Below are 20,112 nucleotides of genomic sequence, written 5' to 3' on the forward strand. Positions count from 1 at the left end.
TCCAAATGATGTTGTTTTCCCTACAACTCATTCTGTAAGCCCCTATCTATCAAAGATTGCCACATCAGCTACAACAGCTCAAAGCCAATACTACAAAGAGCACGTTAATTTTCAGCTACAATGCAGGAATTACACTTCCACTGAGGACAATTATGAAAGCTACACAAAATACTAACAACAATAGTTTGAACCCATTCAGATCTCCCAAGGCAGCCAGAGCTTACTGGGCCAAAACCTCCAGGGAAGGGAGCAGGCGATCCATGGCCATTTCTCCTTCTCAGACATTGACCCATTTGGAAGCATGTGGTATAGGGGCCACACGCAAACTAGCAATGGTGATCACAGTGTTCTGGGGAGATAAAGTTTTGAGTTCAGAGCTACCAAGGCAGCCAGTTCTGGAAGTGCCAAGGTGTCAGAAAAATGAGGACTGCAGAGACAGAGTCAAACACTCTGAGCACGTTTTCCCTCAAGGCATTTCTGAGTCCTAAGTGGCAGAGGTACAGGGCCCAGTGCCCAGTAACCAAGACAAAGCCAGCTGCTATGAAGCTAAAAAGACCAGCAGGGATTGTGGCAGTGTCTTAGCGGATGCTAAGTAACCAAAAACAGCAGTTCAAGATGTACCTAGGAAGAGGGGCCTTTGCAAACACCACAAGGTTTCAAGGTAAGACCCCTGAAGGGCTACAAACTAGAAACAAGAGGACCATGACTGGATCTGACTAGGTAGCCTGTAAGAAAAATTATATCCTCTCTGAAGAACACGCCTCCCACCCAGAGCCTGACTTTGTCTGTGCTTTAAAAATACAGTATCGGCCGGGCGCAGTGGCTCAAGCCTGTAATCCCAGCACTTTGGGAGGCCGAGGCAGGCGGATCACAAGGTCAGGAGATCGAGACCATCCTGGCTAACACGGTGAAACCCCGTCTCTACTAAAAAATATAAAAAACTAGCCGGGCGAGCTGGCGGGCGCCTGTAGTCCCAGCTACTCGGGAGGCTGAGGCAGGAGAATGGCGTGAACCCGGGAGGCGGAGCTTGCAGTGAGCTGAGATCTGGCCAGTGCACTCCAGCTTGGGTGACAGAGCGAGACTCCGTCTCAAAAAAAAAAAAAATACAGTATCAAATATTTAATTTTAAAAAACTGATCATCAAAGGCAGGAAACATGACAAATGAAAACTGAGACTGTCACCACCCCACACACAGAAAAAACACCCACAGCTGGTTCAAAAATTGATGTTAAAAGCCACAGATATTAAAATAACTGAATAGAATGTTTAAAAAAGCAGAAGCAAAGAGAATTTCATCAAAGAACTGAAGACCATTAAGAATAATCAAATGATGTTCCCCACCCTGTGTTTGGTTTTCTGTCCTTGCAATAGTTTGCTCAGAATGATGGTTTCCAGCTTCATCCATGTCCCTACAAAGGACATGAACTCATCCCTTTTTTATGGCTGCATAGTATTTCATGGTGTATATGTGCCACATTTCCTTAATCCAGTCTATCATTGATGGAAATTTGGGTTGGTTCCAAGTCTTTGCTGTTGTGAATAGTGCTGCAATAAGCATACGTGTACATGTGTCTTTATAGTAGCATGATCTATAGTCCTTTGGGTATATACCCAGTAATGGGATCACTGGGTCAAATGGTATTTCTAGTTCTAGATCCTTGAGGAATCGCCATACTGTCTTCAACAATGGTTGAACTAGTTTACAGTCCCACCAACAGTGTAAAAGTGTTCCTATTTCTCCACATCCTCTCCAGCACCTATTGTTTCCTGACTTTTTAATGATCACCATTCTGCAGGGAGTGGGGAGGGATAGCTTTAAAAGAAATACCTAATGTAAATGGAGAGTTAATGGGTTCATCACACCAACATGGCACATGTATACATATGTAACAAACCTGCACATTGTGCACATGTACTCTAGAACATATATATATATACACACACACACATATATATATATGCAAAGAGAAAATCTAGAACTCAAAAACAAAATAAATGAAATTAAGCATTCAGTTCATGATTTTATCAGCAGACTAAACACAGCAGAAGAAATTGTGAGTGAACTGGGAGAAAAATAGGAAGAAAATATGCAGTCTGAAGCACAAAGAGGAACAAGAATGAGAAATACACAAAAGACGGTGAGACATGAGATATGATTCTTAAAAATTCTAACATACGTATAATTGAAGTCCAAGAAGTGGTGGAGAAATTGAATGAGGCAGAGGCAATATTGGAAAATAAACATACTGAGAATTTCCCAAAAGACTCAAGAAATCAAACCACAAGTTAAAAAACAAAACAAACAAACAAAAAAACTTAAGGAGGATAAATAAAAAGAAAACTACATACAAGCACTTCATAGCAAAAATTCTGAAAATCAAATACAAAGTCTGAAACACAGTGCCTTGTCCATTTTGGGGGAAAGGATGGGACACCAATTTCTGCACAGATGTTTTCAACATTTAATAATGTTTCCATTATAGAAAAGCCCAGTACTAATGTTTTGTTTGTATGAACATACTGTAAGACCCTTGGGAATGGTGTGTCTGCTGCACCCAACTGTAGATATCATGACCATCTCAAGGCCAGGCCCAGCAAATGCTCAGTCTTGTGTCATGAATGCATGTGCGTGTCTCCTGCTATGACTGACCTGTAAATCCGTAGAGCAGATGCATTTATGTGACTGACTGCCTCTCCTCCCAGTATGGCCCACAGGAAATGTTCTAAAATAAGTGTTCAGTGAATTTATTATTTCTTTCTATTAAAGCTGGGATAGAAAAACAAAGATGCATGGGGTTTAAAATCATCCCTCTGCACCCTCACTTCTATTCCCAGTACTAAGATTATTTATCTCCAGTTATGTTTGTCTGTATTTCTTTTCCATTTAAAATGTCTTTACTGGGGCTGGGTGAGGTGGGTCATGCCCATAATCCCAGCACTTTGGGAGGCAAGGCAGGGGGATCAACTGAGGTCAGAAGTTCAAGACCATCCTGGCCAACATGGTGAAACCCCGTCTCTTCTAAAAATATAAAAATTAGCTGGGCGTGGTGGTGCATGCCTGCAGCTACTCAGGAGGCTAAGGCAGGAGAATCGCTTGAACCTGGGAGGCAGAGGTTCCAGTGAGCTGAGATCATGCCACTGCACTCCAGCCTGGGCGAGACAGCAAAACTCCATCTCAAAAAATAAAAAAATAAAATAAAATGTCTTTGCTGGGCACCAGTTTTCCACTAACATGGCCTAGACCAGTGGGAGAACGGAAGAGAGAAACAAGAGCACAACAGGGAGTGCCTGCATGTCCTGCCTGTGTCAGCTAGATGAGACCATGTGCAAATTACTACTGCATGGAGGAGCATGTGAGGTACAGCTTTTGAGCTGCAGGAGGACCCACAGGGAGACTTGCTTAATCTGGAGGGAGCTTCATCTGAAGGCTTTCTGGAGCAAGTGGCATTTGATGGATGCCCTTTGGGAAGGATGGGTGGCATCTGACACAACCACCTCATGGGTTCTTTGCTTATGGGGCAGGGTCCACCCCTGCCATTCACCTCTGTGCCCCCAGCACTGGGCTGGCACCTGTAGGAGCTCCAGGTCATTCACATTATGAATTAATGAATGAACTAGTAAAGGCTTAGAGGTTAGAGGGAGAAGTTCAGAGCATGACGTGGAAATACTGCTCAGGGGTCTGGTTCGGAGGAGTAGGTGGACGGTTTCTTGATCAGTTCCTAGGGTTTCATGCCAAGGAGCAGCACAGAACTTTGGAATACAAAAAAATGTTAATTAATCAAGTTTAATATGCCCACCTTATGGTTGGTTGGTTGAGCTTTCAAAGAGTCATACAAGAGAGGAGCACATAACGCAGCACAGCATACAGTACCTGTTCCTATGACTGACATTGCTCTTAGTGGTCCCCACAAAGCCATGGGGGCAATATCTGGTGCTTCACATCCCTGTTAACGGTCCCCGTGCCTCAAGGCTCTAGAAGACCCCATGCCATGACTCAGAAGCCCTCAATGCACTCTCATGGCGCCTGGGAATTTCACCAAATAAGAAGAGGCTGAAGGAAAATAAAATCCACTTTGTTCCTGTTATCACAGTGCTTGTCCCAGAAAACAGCAAGCCCAGCACTTCCCATGAAAGCAGCTTTGTTTATCATTCAATTAGCACCAACTCTGGGGCACCCTGGCTGTGTAGTTCCCTCTGTCAGACCAGTTCCTGACCGGGTGACAGGACTTAACCCTTTCTTTGGAGAAGTGGCTGCTCAAAGCATCAGATTCCATGTTTATCCCAAGGACTTCAGCACAGGGAGACTTGGCCTTCCTGGGCCATTTCTCCTACAGGTCCTTGGTCCTTGCCTGTGCTCAGAGATGCAAGTCAGCTAACAGAGTGCCACACAGCTCAATGTCACAGCAATTAATCCACTTATTAGATGGGCCTTGGCATTCCCAGATAAGTTGGGTGAGGGTCACATCTTCAGGTCAGTGGAGTCACTACTAGTTTCAGTGACCGGGATGGCAGACAGCAAGGAAGATGCTGACAGCAGCTACACTTTACACAGAACCTACACCCTGCAGGCGCTGTGCTCAGCACCTACCATCTCCACTTCCCTTAGGTCTGCACACCCTGCAGGCACTGTGCTCAGCACCTACCCTCTCCACTTCCCTTAGGTCTGCATAGGTCCTCGAGATGTGCCCATGCTTAACAGGAGGGGAGAGTGAGGCAGCGGGAGCCCAGGTCCCTTTCTAAGTGCTCCTCTGCATTATCCCTGCTGGGCATTTAGCAAACTAGATGCTGGGCATCTAGCAAGCACAGGAGCCGACAGGACTGGAGGAAGTGCACCAAAAATCTTAGTCAAAGGCACCAGTCAAGTGAGGATGATCTACCTACTGCAAACCCTTTTGCATGAGTTCACTTCATTTCTAGAAACGTGCTCAGCATAAGGCCAGGCAGAACTGTTGTTGTTGTTTAACTTGTACATTTGATGTTCATGGTTAAACTACCATGAACATTTTTAGCAATGTTAAAAACGAGGACAGGACGTGGGCTGAGCTCCTTGTTGTGGGGGGATCAGGTGCCTGTATCCTCAGCTCTGCACCTACAAGAGCCCAGGAGGTGGCCCAGGGTGGGGATGATGGGGTGAGGAGCAGATGGGATTTGCACTGTCTTGCACAGGGACATCTGTGGAGGCATTAACCCCGCTGTTCCTAGCAGAGCGAGAATGTGGCAGGGAGGCCTTCCACGGCCCTGTGCCTCTGGTAGCCCGTCTCTCTGCTTCAGAGTTGGAGACATAAGGACACCACAGTGAGCATAATTGTCCTTCAAAGCAACTACATGGAGAGTTTTCCGGGGCAGGCCAACTTCTTCTAAGGCAAAAGCCGCCTTACTGAGGCCATGCACCCCTCCCTTACGAAGATGTGTTTCCACAGCGTGGGAGGCTCCAGAGGCCACACAGGGATGCTGTTTAGACCGTGTGCATGCCAGCACAGCCCTGCCAACCAGAAACCATCTTGGGCCCTGAACAGATGCTCCTTTTAGTTCCAGGCACGCTGTTGGCTTGGCCTCTTTCTGCCCTTCATTCCCACAATATTCTCACATTTTCCCTTTGCTGCTCAGACCCAGAGCAGGAGGCATAATACCGTTAGTGTGTGGAAACAACATTCATCTCACTTTCTGGTATTCCGCCTAAGCAGCTGGTGTCCCTGGTGCCCCGCGGGGGTGAGGTGGCCAGGAAGGCCGCTGCTGTGGGGCAGCCCCAGGGGCTGGGCTAGAACTTGGGAGGCGCGTGCCCGTCCTTCTGGGACCTCAGGAATGTCTATGCTCCTCTCCTCTCGGCTTCCACTTCCTTCATTTCCTTTACCCAGAACAAGGGTGACAGAGGGTCATGGGCCCTTTTCCAAATGATCTATTTTTATGCTCTCATCCAGGCTTCTGTGGGAAGCTGGATACCATTCATTCTCCAATGGCCACTATTTACATGACATATAAGTTAACAGGAAGAAAAGAAAGCCACAGGGCTCAGGCAGGGCCACTGGCTCCCTCTTCCGAAGTCTTAAAGCCAGGCCAACGACCTGCAACCTAAATGTGTAAGGAGTTGTCAGACACATTAAACATTCATGAGGGATCCAAACATCAAAGTTCATTCTTAGGGTGTGACTCTTATCATAGATGCAGGAACCATAACTTACTTAGCAAAAAATCAGGACATGTGACATTAAAAACAAAATCAACATTTTCCTGTGTTCCTAATTTCCTGTGTTCCTGATAAGGCATAAAAATTATTCACTCATACATCAATTAGTCAATAACTACAAATCGCCTTTGAATGTTTTATGTCACCTTTAATGAAAAATAAAATAAATTTAGCTGAGGTCAATATTATAGTCTCCTATCCAAGTGAAGAAACTTGAGTTTTGTTAACTACCTAAAAATGCAGTCTCAATCTTTGGCCCATAAATACATAAGCATATTCACAATAAACTTTCCGAAGTGAGTGAGAATATCTATCTATTTATCTATCTCCATTCTTTCCTCCCTCCTAGTCACATTCCGGGATTATTATGCAGTTAAATTGAAAGTTTCTTTTTCCATTATTTGAGAGAGTTCTAAAAAAAATGGAACATCAAATCTCTCGTATCCTTCTTCCATTACATTTCTAGGTGGGCAATTGGGACTGCTGCCGAAAGACAGCTCAGATCTCAGATCTCCAGGTTCTAGGCTGAGCTCTTCTGCCATAAACTATGGGGTGCCGGGCACATTGTCAACCCCTGGGGCCTTCAGGGTCTTCATTTACAGACTCACTCCAATTGGGATCAAATTAGACGATTTCTAGGGTTTATTTAGCTAATAATTTTTAAATTCTAACTTAGAAAAAGCAAGACTTTGTGTTGGAGTTTCCTCAGTACAGATTAGTTTTGTTTGTTTGTTTGTTTTGTTTTGTTTTTTTTTTTAAGTCCTTATCTTTACTTTGGGAGGCCGAGGCAGGTGGATCACTTGAGGTCAGGAGTTTGAGAGCAGCCTGGCCAACATGGTAAAACACCGTCTCTATTAAAAACACAAAAATTAGCCAGAAATCACTTGAACCCGGGAGATGGAGGTTGCAGTGAGCCGAGATCGTGGTATTGCACTCCAGCCTGGCCAACAGAGCAAGACTCCATCTCAAAAAAAAAAAAAAAACAAAACAAAACAAATGTCCTTATCCTATAATTCTTCTGTTTTTTGTCTATGAACAATCAGGCCATTTAACCAACCTTCTTGAAAGCAAAGAGAAGATGGCAGGCAGCCAGATGTGAGAATTAATTAGTGACAATCCCAACACACTGAAAAAGCATTTTCATGGTTTCTGATGAGAATCAAAGTCCTACAGATACTCTACGAACAAAATGATGAAAATCCACAAATGAATAAATACGTACTTTCTTGGTGTTGAACCTTTTCTTTTTAAAATCCTGATGTCAACATAATACAAATAATACAAAATTTGTTCTATAGCTTAAGGTCAACTGATTTCAGTAAATATGAGAAATGCTCTCAAAAGGATAAACTGTCTCTGTCTTTTTAAAGGAAGCAAGGTTCTTCTTCCCACAGTGAAGCCAGGATTGCTCCAGCCAGGGCCGAAATGGGAATCCTGTCCACTAAAAGCCGGGTGACCCTTTTATGACATTCTCATCACAATTGGAATTATCTCCTTCAAAAAAGACTATGCCACAGTCTTCCTTTTAAGCAATAACACAAAAGGAAGTAGAAAATGTAAAAGCAATAGTTCATTAAAATTGGAGCCCTATTTTCTCTTACTCTTTGAAGATGTCCCATTTATATTCAAGGTTTTGATCAGACTGGAAAGAAAACACATTTCCCAATTTAGTTGGTGTTGTGTAGAGAATTCTAACGTTGAAACAGTGAAAACAGGGTTTTTCTTCATAGTGAGTGTTTCCAAAGCAGTTTTTACACTTGGGATGCACTAAGTGAGGCCAGTTCCTCCAGGGACTCACACAGTCCCTTAGCAACCTACAAGGGATGGGAGTTGTAAAAAATGTGCTTTGGTTTGAGCTCTCAAGAAAACAAACGACTTCCTTCCTTCTAGACTTTAAAGAAAGATGACACTGAGGGAGAGCTACTGAGGCTGCCTAGAGACCACATCAAGCCTGCAGACAGAGCCAACACACAGCTGAGAAAATCAGGGTTTAGGGAGCTGCTGGAAAGAAATGTGTGAGAGAGACAGAGACAGAGACCCACCCCCTGAGTAACCAAGGAGTCCTCCTGAAACCAAATCTGAGACCACAGCCACTCACAGCTGCTCAGTGAGTTTCACTGTGTTTTTTACATTGTGATAGGACATACGTAACAAATTTACCATCTTAACTATTTTTAAGTGTACAGCGCCGTAGCATCAAGTACATTCACTTTTTCATACAACCACCACCACCACCATCTCCAGAACTTTATAATCTTACAAAACTAAACCTCTGTCCCCACTGAAATAATTTCCTATCCTCCACCCCAGTCCCCACCATCCCACTTTCTGTATGTATGAATTCAATGACTCTTTGTCTTCTTGTGACTGCTTACTTCAATGAACACAATGTCCCTGAAGTTCTTCCATGTTGTAGCACATGTCAGAACGTCCTTCCTTTTAAAGGTTGAGTAATATTCCACTGCAGGCATAGATCACATTTTGTTTATCCATTCACCTGTCCCCTGGACACTCAATAGCTTTCACTCTTTGACTCTGCGAACAGTTACATTTTCTCCTTTCTTTTTCCTTTAGCCAACTTGAGTTGGGACTGGTTACTTGCAACAGGAAACAGACTCAGTGACACAAGATCCTTGCCTCAAAGCTGCTTCCAGTCCAGTGGGAGTGGAGATAGACAGGAATGCACCAGCACAGGGCAGTCAGGCCAGGGTGAGGGTATGCAAAGCAGCATCAGAAAAGAAAAAAGCCATTTGACCCTCCTCAGGGAAGCCTTCCTTATGCTGAGCCAAAACAAAACAAAAACAAAAACCCACAAACAGGAAGTATTTGCCCTTCACAAGCAGAGAGAGAACCCGCGTAAGTGGCTTTGAGAGCCCTGGACTGATTATCATGATGGAGAGTGGAGGTTACCATAATGCATACACCACGTCCACACAGGAGTGGACAGCAGTCAGAGAAAGGTTCAGGCTGCTCAAAATGATACCGGCCAGGGTCTATGCCGATGAAGAGGCTGTACCTAAGATGCCTGGTTCCAAGTCTTTAGTCTGCAGAATAATTCCAGTCTCATAACTGGACTGGTCCACAGGACAGGAAGTCTTGATGTTTTCTGCTTTCAGGCAGAATTCCCAGAGAATCTGGCTTTCCACTAGAAACGGCACATGGGACACAGATGACACGTGTTGAACTTTGCCACAGCCCTTCTAAGGAAAGGTCACTTAGCCTGGTGGCTTGACAGATGAAGCCCCAAGGAGTACTGGTCCAGGATCATCATTTTGCCCTACAACCACTGTCTGAGTACATGTGCACTACTATATAGGAACGCCTGAGGTTGTGCAATTTATTTTAAAAAGAAGTTCATTGGGCTGACGGTTCTGAAGGCTGTAGAAGAAGCATCTGCACCTGGTGAGGGCCTCAGGAAGCTCTCATTGATGTGCACTCTGCACATCCTCACCCTGGCCTAACCACCCCATGCCGGTGCACTCCTGTCTACTTCCACTCTCACTGGACTTGTGAGGGGAAGCTGGCATCACATGGCGAGAGGAAGGCAAGAGAGAGAGAGAGTGGGAGAGAGACAGAGAGAGGAGGGGAGGTGCTAGGCTCTTTTTGACAATCAGTTCTCATGTGAACTAACAGTGAGAACTCACTCGTTAACATGAGGACAGCACCAAACCCTTCATGAAGTATCTGCCCCCATGGAGGAGACAAATATCCAAACTATATCAATGACTGCACCATGGAAGTCTAAGTCACATAAGGCCCAGGGGGAAAACCTCCCCTGCAATCTCAGAAGTCTCTTACCATGACTTGAAAACCCTATTCAATGTGGCAGATTTCAATGGACCTGAGTAGAATCAAAGACACCCTTAGAGGACCGGCCTCTCTAAGAACCCCTGTGGCAGTCGGGGCATCTGCATCCCTTATGCCCCCCAGCCCATGTGCCAGGGACCACAGGCAGCTAATGGGAGTTTCTCATGTAGTATCTGAAACTGGAAGACTACTGCTTTTGAGAGAATACCACTGGTCAGACTCTAGCCAGGTCCCTAACCAGGTAGTGCTGTGCCCAGTATTTCTAAAGCATCCCGTGAGCAATGAGGAAGGCAACATTGGGAACCCTGTGTTAGGTAAGAATTCAAAACCTCAGCTTCAGTTAAACCCTTCACTCAGTTAACAAGAAGGTGTATTCTCATTGCAGTAAATATAAACAGACACTCAGAGTGCATTTTATCTTTGTTCAGAAAACGTAAGTTATCTTCACAAATTATCACTATTTTACCCATAGTGACTACCTGTGTGGTGCTCAGTGGGCTTACTTGACCCTCAGAACAACTCCTAAAGGTGTGCACTCTTGTCTATCCACACCTGTGAGGAGGCCGAGGAAAACACACACATCACCCAGCTGGAGCAGGACTCAAACGCGATTCTTGGGTTTCCCACCTCTAGTTCATTAGCATGACCTCATTCCTTTTCACTCTGTCCACAGCTCTGCGAGTTAAGAGGAATCCTGGTGTTCCACGGACTGGGAGTATTAGTCAGCTTGGGCTGCTATGACAGGCACCACACAGTGGCTAAACCAACAGAAATTTATCCCCTCCCAGTCTCACAGCTGGAAGTCCAAGATCAAGGCATTGGCAGGGCTGGTTTCTCCCGAGGCTTCTCTCCTCGGTGCACAGATGGCCGTCTTCTCCCTGTGTCCTCACATGGTCTTCCCTCTGTGTGTCTGTGTCCTGATCACCCCCCTTCTACAGGGACACCAGTCACGTTGGATAAGGGCTCACCCTAAGGGACCACTTTCACCAGTCACCACTATAAAGGCCCTTTCTCCAAACACAGTCACATCCTGGGGTTCTCGTTAAGGCTTCATTCAGCATAGGAATGTGCAGGCGGTGGAGGGAGTCACAATTCAGCCTAACACGAGGTGTATGGTTTGGGGAGATGCAGCCTCTCTCTGTAAATGGCAGGAGAGTGACACAGGCCCTACTTCAGAGTTCTCAGGGAATCTGCCAAGTTAAGGCATGAAAGGTGCTCACAGCAGGACCTGGGCCCTGGCAAGCACTCCAAAGGTCCATCGTGACGAGAAAGAAATGAAAACTGACATGAGGCATGTGGCTTTTGAGGAGACCACACAGACTTTCTACTGTGTCCCTTCCAACTCTTGGAGCATGGGAATTCTGACCAGCCTGAGGCAGGACTCCAGGAGGAGCCAATTGTGCCAGAAAACCTGCATCTCATGGGGCCCTAAGTCAGCCAGAGGTGGCGGATGATGCGGCTTCAACCGCCTTCCTTCTTGGTCCCAATTCTCCTCACTTCTAGTCCAGCGGCTTCTGGAGCAAGCTGCCGAGGCTCTGAGTGGGGTACATTTCAGCTTTCCAAATCCTTACTGCTTTCCTCTTTGTGTTTTGTTTCACTAAAGTTTCCGATTCGTACCATGCCCAATGGGTAGGCTACTCACTTTGCTGATGCAAGGGTCTCATTCTCAACCTGCTGGTTTTTGGTGGTGCCATTCTCCTTCAGGCCGGCTCTATGTTCTTCACAGCCAGCATCTCCACGGTCATGCACCATGTCACTGGCTTCTGGACCCTGAAGGTGCTATGGAGCCCAGCTCCATTCACTGAGTCCAAACCTCATGAATACAAAGGCCACCAGCGCTGTTGAAATGCCAGCGGGTTGTGTCGGCATTTGGAGGGCCTTCCAGTAAAGCTTTGAACATGCTAAAATTGCTCCAATATAACAAGTGATGTTCCAATTAATAAGATAATTTACAGCAATCCACAGTCTCTGCCACAGGTGGTTTTCTCTCCAAGAGAGCTATCCTGGGACAGAACTGGGCAATGCTTGAAGCTCTCATCAGTCCCTCTGCCCACAATTACTCCTGTCTCATAGGAAATAAACTTAAAAAATAACAATTTTTGCTCTGAGGGGAAGGAGGGAACAAACACTTGGGAGATCAGAAAGACCTTCGCTCAAATACACCAAATTGTCCCGATTTTAACTCTACATTGTCTTCTTCCCCCAAAGACCAGCCACTTAGAATGCACAGCACTGTATAAAAGACCTCCTTCTCTACAGCACCCAAGCCTCTCTCTAACCAGCAGTTCAGGGAGGGGGACCTACTGCTGAAGCTTCCCTCCTGCCCATCATCCACCAAGGTTTTCCTGATGACCAACATTCACTGAGGACTTCCTCACCCTCCCAGCTGTCCTAGAAGGAGGAGTTTCATTGGCATTCTACAGAAAGATTAAAGGCTAAAGAACTGTAGAAGCACCAAGCATCCCTCAGAACTGATCCCTCAGTCCCAGGACCAGGGTCTCAGTACATTACATAGCCTCAACCCACAGAAGGAAGCTGATGCAAAAGCAAAACCACAAACCAATGGGAAAGCATGTGAGAATGAAATAGAACAGGAAGAAAAAAAAAAAGCAACCCAGTGAAGGCCAGGTGTGGTGGCTCACTCCTGTAATCCCAGCACTTTGGGAGACTGAGGCAGGCAGATCATGACGTCAGGAGTTCGAGACCAGCCTGAATAACATGGTGAAAACCCGTCTCTAATAAAAATACAAAAATTAGCCAGGCATGGTGGCGCACTCCTGTAGTCTCAGCTACTCAGTAGGATGAAGAAGGAGAATCACTTGAACCCGGGAGGCGGAGGTTGCAGTGAGCCAAGATCGCGCCGCTGCACTCCAGCCTGGGCGACAGAGTGAGACTCTGTCTCAAAAAAAAAAAAAAAAAAAAAAAAAAAAAAAACAAACAAAAATAAAAATAAAAAAAAAAAACCCAGTGAAATGAAAATTAACAAACCTATCCTAGGAATGGAATGTTATGATTAGAAAAAGAGAAAAGAAAATGGTTTGTAAAAGCCTGTATATGACAAACATAAAACTGAGGGGAGTGGCTAAATATTCTAAGTTGCTGATGATATTTACCACGAGTCGAGTGTAATGCTCAAGCTCAAAGGACTGGAGAGCCCACAGAATCACAAAAGCCCTACCCAGGGCATGAAGCCCTCTAAAGCACTCAAGAGCAGTCTGCTCCCTGATTCCCTCATATGGAGGCCCTCAGTGGCCATGGACCCTGCTCTGCCTAGCACACGGCTAGTAGCACACTCTGCTGGAACCATGTCTGGGTGCCTCAGAGGTGAGGCTGTGTCTCATTCACTGTCACATCACCGGGGCTTCCTACGTAGGAGGCCGGCAGGGAGGGGTCCCCTGCTGAGGACTCATTGCGTGGTAGGCACCCCGTCTCCAGCCCACCTGCAGCTCTGCACACCCTGGGCTGACCATGTAGCCAGTCTAGGGCTGGAGGTACTGCTCCTCGAGGCCTCATGTGCCCAGTCCCCAGTTGCCTTTTCTCACGGAGCTACATTTCTGAAATCTGTGCATACCTCTCTTCGCCCACAGTGCATCATGATTTACCTGGCACTGTTTTCCCTATCTTAGTGTCACTTAAAATGACAGCTTTTCTGAGAATCCACCTATCTTCAGTTCTTCGAAAGAGACCCAAACCAAAGAGGCCAGAAAGAAGTGGGCACATGCTTCCAGTAATTAAAAAAAAGAACTGTCAACTGTGAATTCTATATCCTGCAGAAATACCCTTCAGGAATGAAGGAAAAATAAAGAAATCCAGAGATGAAGGAAAATGAAGAAGTTTTGTTGTTTGCAAATGTCCTGGCAGGGAATGGCCAAAGGAAATTTTCTAAACAGAATGAAAACCATAAGATTCGGAACTTCCAAAAGGAAATAAGAATGTTCAAATGAGTCAAAGTAAGGGTTAATATTAAAGTTCATTCCTCTCATGAGTTTTTTAAGTCACTTTGGATAGTTGGAGCAACAAGCAGACATCATCACACGTGGTACTCACCATAAATGGATAAGATACTTACAACAATTGTACTTTAAAAATGGGAAGGGTGAAGAAACTTAAATTGAAGTAAGATTTCTATGCTACACTCCAAGTGATAAAACAATACAAGTAGCCATAAATAATGACAGGTTACGTATATACCAAGAGCAAGGACTAAAAAAACTACAGGAAGGGATATACTCAAAAATACTATCAATAAATAAAGACAGAGTTTCCCCTAAACGATAAATAAATCCACAGTAAGGCAGGAAAAGAGAAACAGAAGAGCAGAAGACAGGAAGAAAAAAAAACCAGAAAAACATATACGCCGAGGTTTTCTACTAAGAATGTATTTGACATTGACATCCTTGGTCCATCTGGAACTGATGTTGGCATGTGTTATAAAAGGGATCCATTAAACTTTTCTAGCTGGCAAACCTCAGTTCTATTTATGAGGCAGTTCCTCTTTCCCTTACTGACCTGGGCTGTTTTGTCTGGCACCAGAGCTCCAAGCATGTGCTGGTCTGTTCTGCACTTTCATCTGTTTGTTGGTCAATTTATCTGTCCTTTGCCAGTTCAAGTTTGCTGAATTTTCTATCTTTGTGGTAAGTCCTCATTTCTGGTAGTTGTATACTGGTTACTCAGAATTTTTATTTTATTATATAAACTTTGAATCAGCTTATCAAGTTCCACAAAATAATCTGCTGGCATTTTGACTGGAACTAAATTAAGTACACAGATGAAACTGGGAGAGTCCAACATGTTTGTGACATTGTCTTCCTATCCACAAACACGGCTTTCTCTCCATTTATTTTTATCTTTTTAAATGTCTCTTTAACAGGGCTAAGCACCGTGATGCATGCCTGTAATCCCAGCACTTTGGGAGGCCAAGGCGGGCAGACCTCTTGAGGTCAGGACCAGCCTTGGCCAACATGGTGAAACCCCATCTCTACTAAAAATACAAAAATTAGCTGGGTGTGGTGGTGCACATCTGTAGTCCCAGCTACTCAGGAGGCTGAGGCCACAGAATCGCCTGAACTCGGGAGGCAAAGGTTGCAGTGAGCAAAGATCATGCCACTGCACTCTGGCTTGGGTGACAAAGTGAGACTCCATCTAAATAAATAAATAAATAAATAAGTATTTTAAAATGTCTCTTAACAAACTTTGAAAATTTTGAAAACTTAGAAAATTTCTCTATTAAGAAAAAAATAGTGTCTTTTTAAATAGTCTGTGCACTAACTGTATTATTCCTGTATCCCTTCAATTGCCACCATGATATCCTTGACTTGATTTCCTCCAGTCAAGTGCAGCATGAGCTACAAAGGTGTGATGGAAAGTTTAGCAGGCTGCAGAAGTGATGGGACCACTGGGAAAGCCATCAAGGGAAACCAGACTTGGAGGAGTCAGCTTGGAAGCATGATGGACTGTGTGGTTTTGTGTATCCATTACTCCCATTAACAGATGCACAAAGAGGAGTTCCCGAGACCCACGTCTTCCAGAAACAAGCCTTGTATTTGGTCCCATTTCCTTCTTACCTCCTCAGAGCAGTAAGTGAGTTCCACAGCATTCTAGAAGCTTTTCTATCTGTTCTTGGTCACTCAAGAAAGCCAGACATCCCACTGGTGACCCTGGTCCTCCTGCCAGCTGAGCTCTCATTCCTCTCTCTTCCACCCCATGTTTGTAAAATCCTGTTTAACTTTAATTTACCTGGGTGACCCAGTACCCACCTGCCTTCTCCACCCAGCCATCCATTCTACCTGAGGCTAATCAAGAACCAAATGTCCACAGAGAACACTGCTCAAGGAAGGCCACAGGCCACCTGCTATCTCGTGGTAGAACTAGAAGTTGACATTCCAGTGATTTCTTAGTCCTGTGTTCTTAGGTTATCTCCTGGCAAAATCACAGTGAGCAATGGGACAGAGCAAGAAGGCAGAGTGTGTGTGTGACGGGGACCTTCTGGTCCCTTGACTCTTACTATAAACTCATCCTGTTTACAGTCCCTCCTGATAGGAGGGAGAGGCCACCTGTCTCAGGTGGGCCTAACGTAAAGAAAATGGCCATGGTATACTCATCAGACCACAGGACTTCAAGCTACCCCAGACCTGTGTCTGACAGCAGTAAGACCACCTTCCACGCGTCATACCCACCAGCCTTCCTGTCCTGATCCTACATCAACTGGGCAGCTTGATTGCCTTGGATGTTAATTTTTTTAAAGACAGGGAAGTGGAAATAGAAGGGTAGAAGAGACAAGGTCAAAGTGGGCAGCAGTTAGAACTATGTCGATGCATGGTCCTAGCTGCACAAACTGCTTTTTTAGAACCATACGGATCATCAGATCCCAGCTCCAACCACAGGAGCTTTCACTGTGCTTTTGGAGAAATATTGCCGTCAGTACAGGTGCAGATCTGAATGTCAACAGCTTTTAAATCACACAGCTCTCAGGACTGTTGTAAAATCCTGTTTACATGATACATATCAACTTTTCATATAAAGAAAATAATAACGGAAATCAGAATCACAGCTCCTTTTCTCTGAGTGCCTACTATACACCAGGCACTCTGCTAACCCACACATAGATGTTATCTGATTTAATCCTCATACAAACATTTCCACGTGCAAATCATCTTATGGATGAGGAAACAGATTCTGAAAAGTGAGGTTAAGAAGCTTATTCAAAGGAAGCCAACTCATCTCTTGGACTCAGAAAACTATCTTCTTTCCACAAGACATTCCTACCTCCCACCAACAGGGTCTGAGTCAGGACGCAGAATGTAATACAATGACTTCGTCCCTACAGGAGGACACGGAACCTATTGCACAGGTTTGCCCTGGGGATTAGGAAGGCACAGGTACTCAGGGAGCAACTTAGAGCCCTGTCACTGAGGTTCCCCCTTAGAGCGCAGGAAGCCCCAGCAGAAGACAGCACTAGGCTTCCCACGGGCCACCATGGCTACAGACTGGCCAAGGGAGAAAATCACCCCTCTCGAAATAGGTGGACCAGAATTATTTTAATCTAACCTCCAAAGTCAGAAAACTGTGTCCATCCTAACCAGACAATCTCTAATACACTGACACGCATATGGAATTAGTGAAAAATTACTAATGTATATAGAATACATTAAAAGGACAGGAAACCTTTGAAAAGATAGCATCCTCCATCAACTGGAGAGCAATCTATCAATCCTGGAAGGGATACTGGGCAGGACTTTCAGCCTGGGAAGGAGAAGCTGGACCCTGAGCCACCCGGGCTTGTCTCAGAGAGGCTGCAGTGCTCATTTCACAATAAAGAGCTCTGGGTTTTCCCCTCTCTCCCTCTTAATCTTCCCCATCCTTCCAGCTGGCGCGCACACACACACACACACACACACACACACACACACACACACGCTGCGTCGGCTGCAGGGCCAGTACGCGGAGGAGGGAGCAGATGCCCAGAAGGCCCACCCTGGGCCCAGGCGCCAGCCCTGCCCGCGCCACCCCCACTGCCTGGCTGACTCTCCCAGGGTCCCACAGAGCCCCAGCCCCAGCTCAGACATTTAGGAGGGAAGGAACAGTGAAGAAACAGACGCCCCTCGGTCCAGAAGCTCTGTTAACATAATCTGAGCAGGTTCTTTCAGTGAATGCATGGGTTTTTGTTTTTTTTCAATGACATGAACTCGTTTAGAAATACTCTCTTTGCTTGCTCCAACTGCAGAAGAGACAACAGTAAATCTCATTTTGGAACCCAGCGCCTGATCCTAACGCTTGCTTTCGGCATTTAGTAGAAACAACTGTGCTGGGTGCTCAGAAGTGCAGCCTTCTGGGCCTCTGGAGGTCCCGCTGCCCGCTGCCCGGGATACCTCAAGGGCCCTGGAAGGGGGGTGGGGGCAGTGACAGCCCTGGAATGGGGCAGACTCACTTTATCAGTTTCAGTAAAGGAATGTGCTGTGCTAGGAAGCAGTCCTGTTCCAGAAAAGCTACACATCTGTAAACCAGGCTTCTGTTAGGTTAGCCCCGAGTGAATCTCAGCAAAGACAAAGCATGACTTTCTTCTGGAAGGACTAGTCCTCCAGGCTCAAGGGCTGGGGCGTTTTGTCCCAAAGCCTTGGCGACTTGAGAACTGTCATCAAGTGACAAGGGGACTCCTGGAACAATCAGCCCTCCTCCCAAGTCCTGCCCAGGATTCCTGGCCCAGTGACCTCTGCATCCCACCTCATCACCACCCCCCACCCCCTCCCCACTCCCCTCCCCTGGAGCCCAGAAGATCAAGTTTCAGCAAGGGCAGCTGGATCCGGGCCAGAGGCGCCAGGAGCACAGAAGACACCGGGGGCGCGGGGACTGAGCAGGAAGAAGCGACAAGTCCCAATGTACAGCTTACCTGGCACCCAGGACTCTGGTCAGTCCATGGAAGGGCCTGGGAGGATGTGGGCCAGACAGAGGGAACTCCTTGGGCTGTGTCCCCAGCAGCCCTATGTGGTGAGCAGAGTCCTGAGTCCCTGTCCCAGCGGTGGCGACCCCCCCAACCCAGGCAAGGCTGTGTGTTCCGGCCTGTCCCGAGGGAGTCGTGCAGGGGGCGGGGCGGCCACCTCCAAAGAGGCCCATTCAGAGGGCTGCCGGGAGAGCTCAGGCCCGGGAAAGAATCCCGGGATTGTTGGGCTGCCGCGGGCTGTCGCGGGCGGCCTGCCCAGTCAGTGCCTCCAGACGGCCCTGGCCCCGCCTTGCTCACTGCTGCGGTTTGCTTCCTTTTCATTTCTTTTGCTTTTTCCTCCCCCAACTTTAATCTCTTGCAGCCTCCCTGCTGAAACCCAACCAGGCTTAGTTTCAGCCTCGGGCCAGCCATCACCCAAGGCACAAGCGGCAGGACCCGCCCACCATGCCCCCAAACCTGCCCCTCCAAAGTCAAACCCTCATTCCCCTGGGACCCCACACTCACAGCAGAGAAGCTTCCTGCAACCAGCCAGAGAGGAAGTGGAAGCCTGAAGAGTCTCCAACAACAAGGATGTCCCTAGTCAATCCTCTGCCCCCTACCCCAGCAGGAGCCTACACCCTGTCCCTTTCCTCTGGATGGGGCCATCTGCCTCTCATCTTGCCTGGCCACCAGCCTGGAGGGCCTTCATTCCATAAGGCAGCCCAGGGGACACACTGTCACTGCACCGCTCAAACCCTGCAGGTTTTCTTCCCGGTCTCAGTGCGCTACAACACCCTGCCCAGACCCTGTCCTAGAGCCTGATTCTGGATCCCTCAGCCTGTTCCGCCTGGCTGGCACCTACTACAGGCTGTTGGCAGCCTCTACGCATGGTGTCCCCTTTCTTCCGTGTTCTCCTTTGCTCATATTCTTCTCTCATCTAAAAGGCCAAACTCTTAAGCCAACTGGTGAAAAACTCCTATACATTCTACAAAACCCTTTTCAAGTAACCCCACATTTTTTTCAGCATTTGGAACACTATCTCCCTCAGTCAAATCAAAGTGCTCTGTTCCCGTGACCTAAAGTCTGACTATAACTCAGTCCATATGCAGAACACAGGGGTCTGTCATGTCTCTGGGCCTTAGACACACGGTACATTACTCAGGGTTTTCACAAGGGAAGCACAGAACAGACACTCACCCCTGGCTTCTCTTGTCTCATGTGTCTGGCAAAATCCCACTCCTTCTTCAAATGCTAGCGTGACGCCCCTTCCCCTAGAAAGCTCTCCCTGGAAGAGGAGGTCCCCGTTCATCCTGGGCTGCTTCCTTTCTTACAACCCCTGTGCACGCCTGTGCTTCCAGCACAGGTTGCTGCCCAGCCTGAGCCGAGTCATTGGCCAGCCCAGCCCCTGCGTGACCCTGGCACACTCATCAACCTGGTGAAGAGTGGGCAGGTCAATGCCCTACCCCAGGAGGGACATGGCTTGCCTAGGACCCTGGGGGCCACCTCTCCGCACACAGGCCAGGAAGATCCCTGGGACCCTCCTCCCAAAGGTCTGAGTAGGCATTTCCTCCCTGGTTGTTTATGTGCTGCAGGGCAGCAGCTCCTGCAAACGATGCTGTCGGAAATGCCTGACCACCGACGGAGCAGGCTCAGCGGAAGCGGATGAACTGGCCTTTCCCATGCCTGTCACTCCCTAAGCAGAGA

At 46.8% G+C, this 20,112-nt stretch overlaps 1 protein-coding gene across 12 annotated transcripts in view; it reads right to left on the bottom strand.

The window, feature by feature from the left end:
- TNS3 (tensin 3) overlaps window positions 1-20,112 on the bottom strand; it is a 311,508-nt gene that overhangs the window by 30,114 nt on the left and 261,282 nt on the right. The gene's annotated exons all lie outside the window — the stretch shown is intronic.

The sequence above is a fragment of the Rhinopithecus bieti genome, unplaced genomic scaffold (assembly GCF_001698545.2).
Source record: "Rhinopithecus bieti isolate Rb0 unplaced genomic scaffold, ASM169854v2 scaffold_17174, whole genome shotgun sequence".
Lineage (NCBI taxonomy): Eukaryota > Metazoa > Chordata > Mammalia > Primates > Cercopithecidae > Rhinopithecus > Rhinopithecus bieti.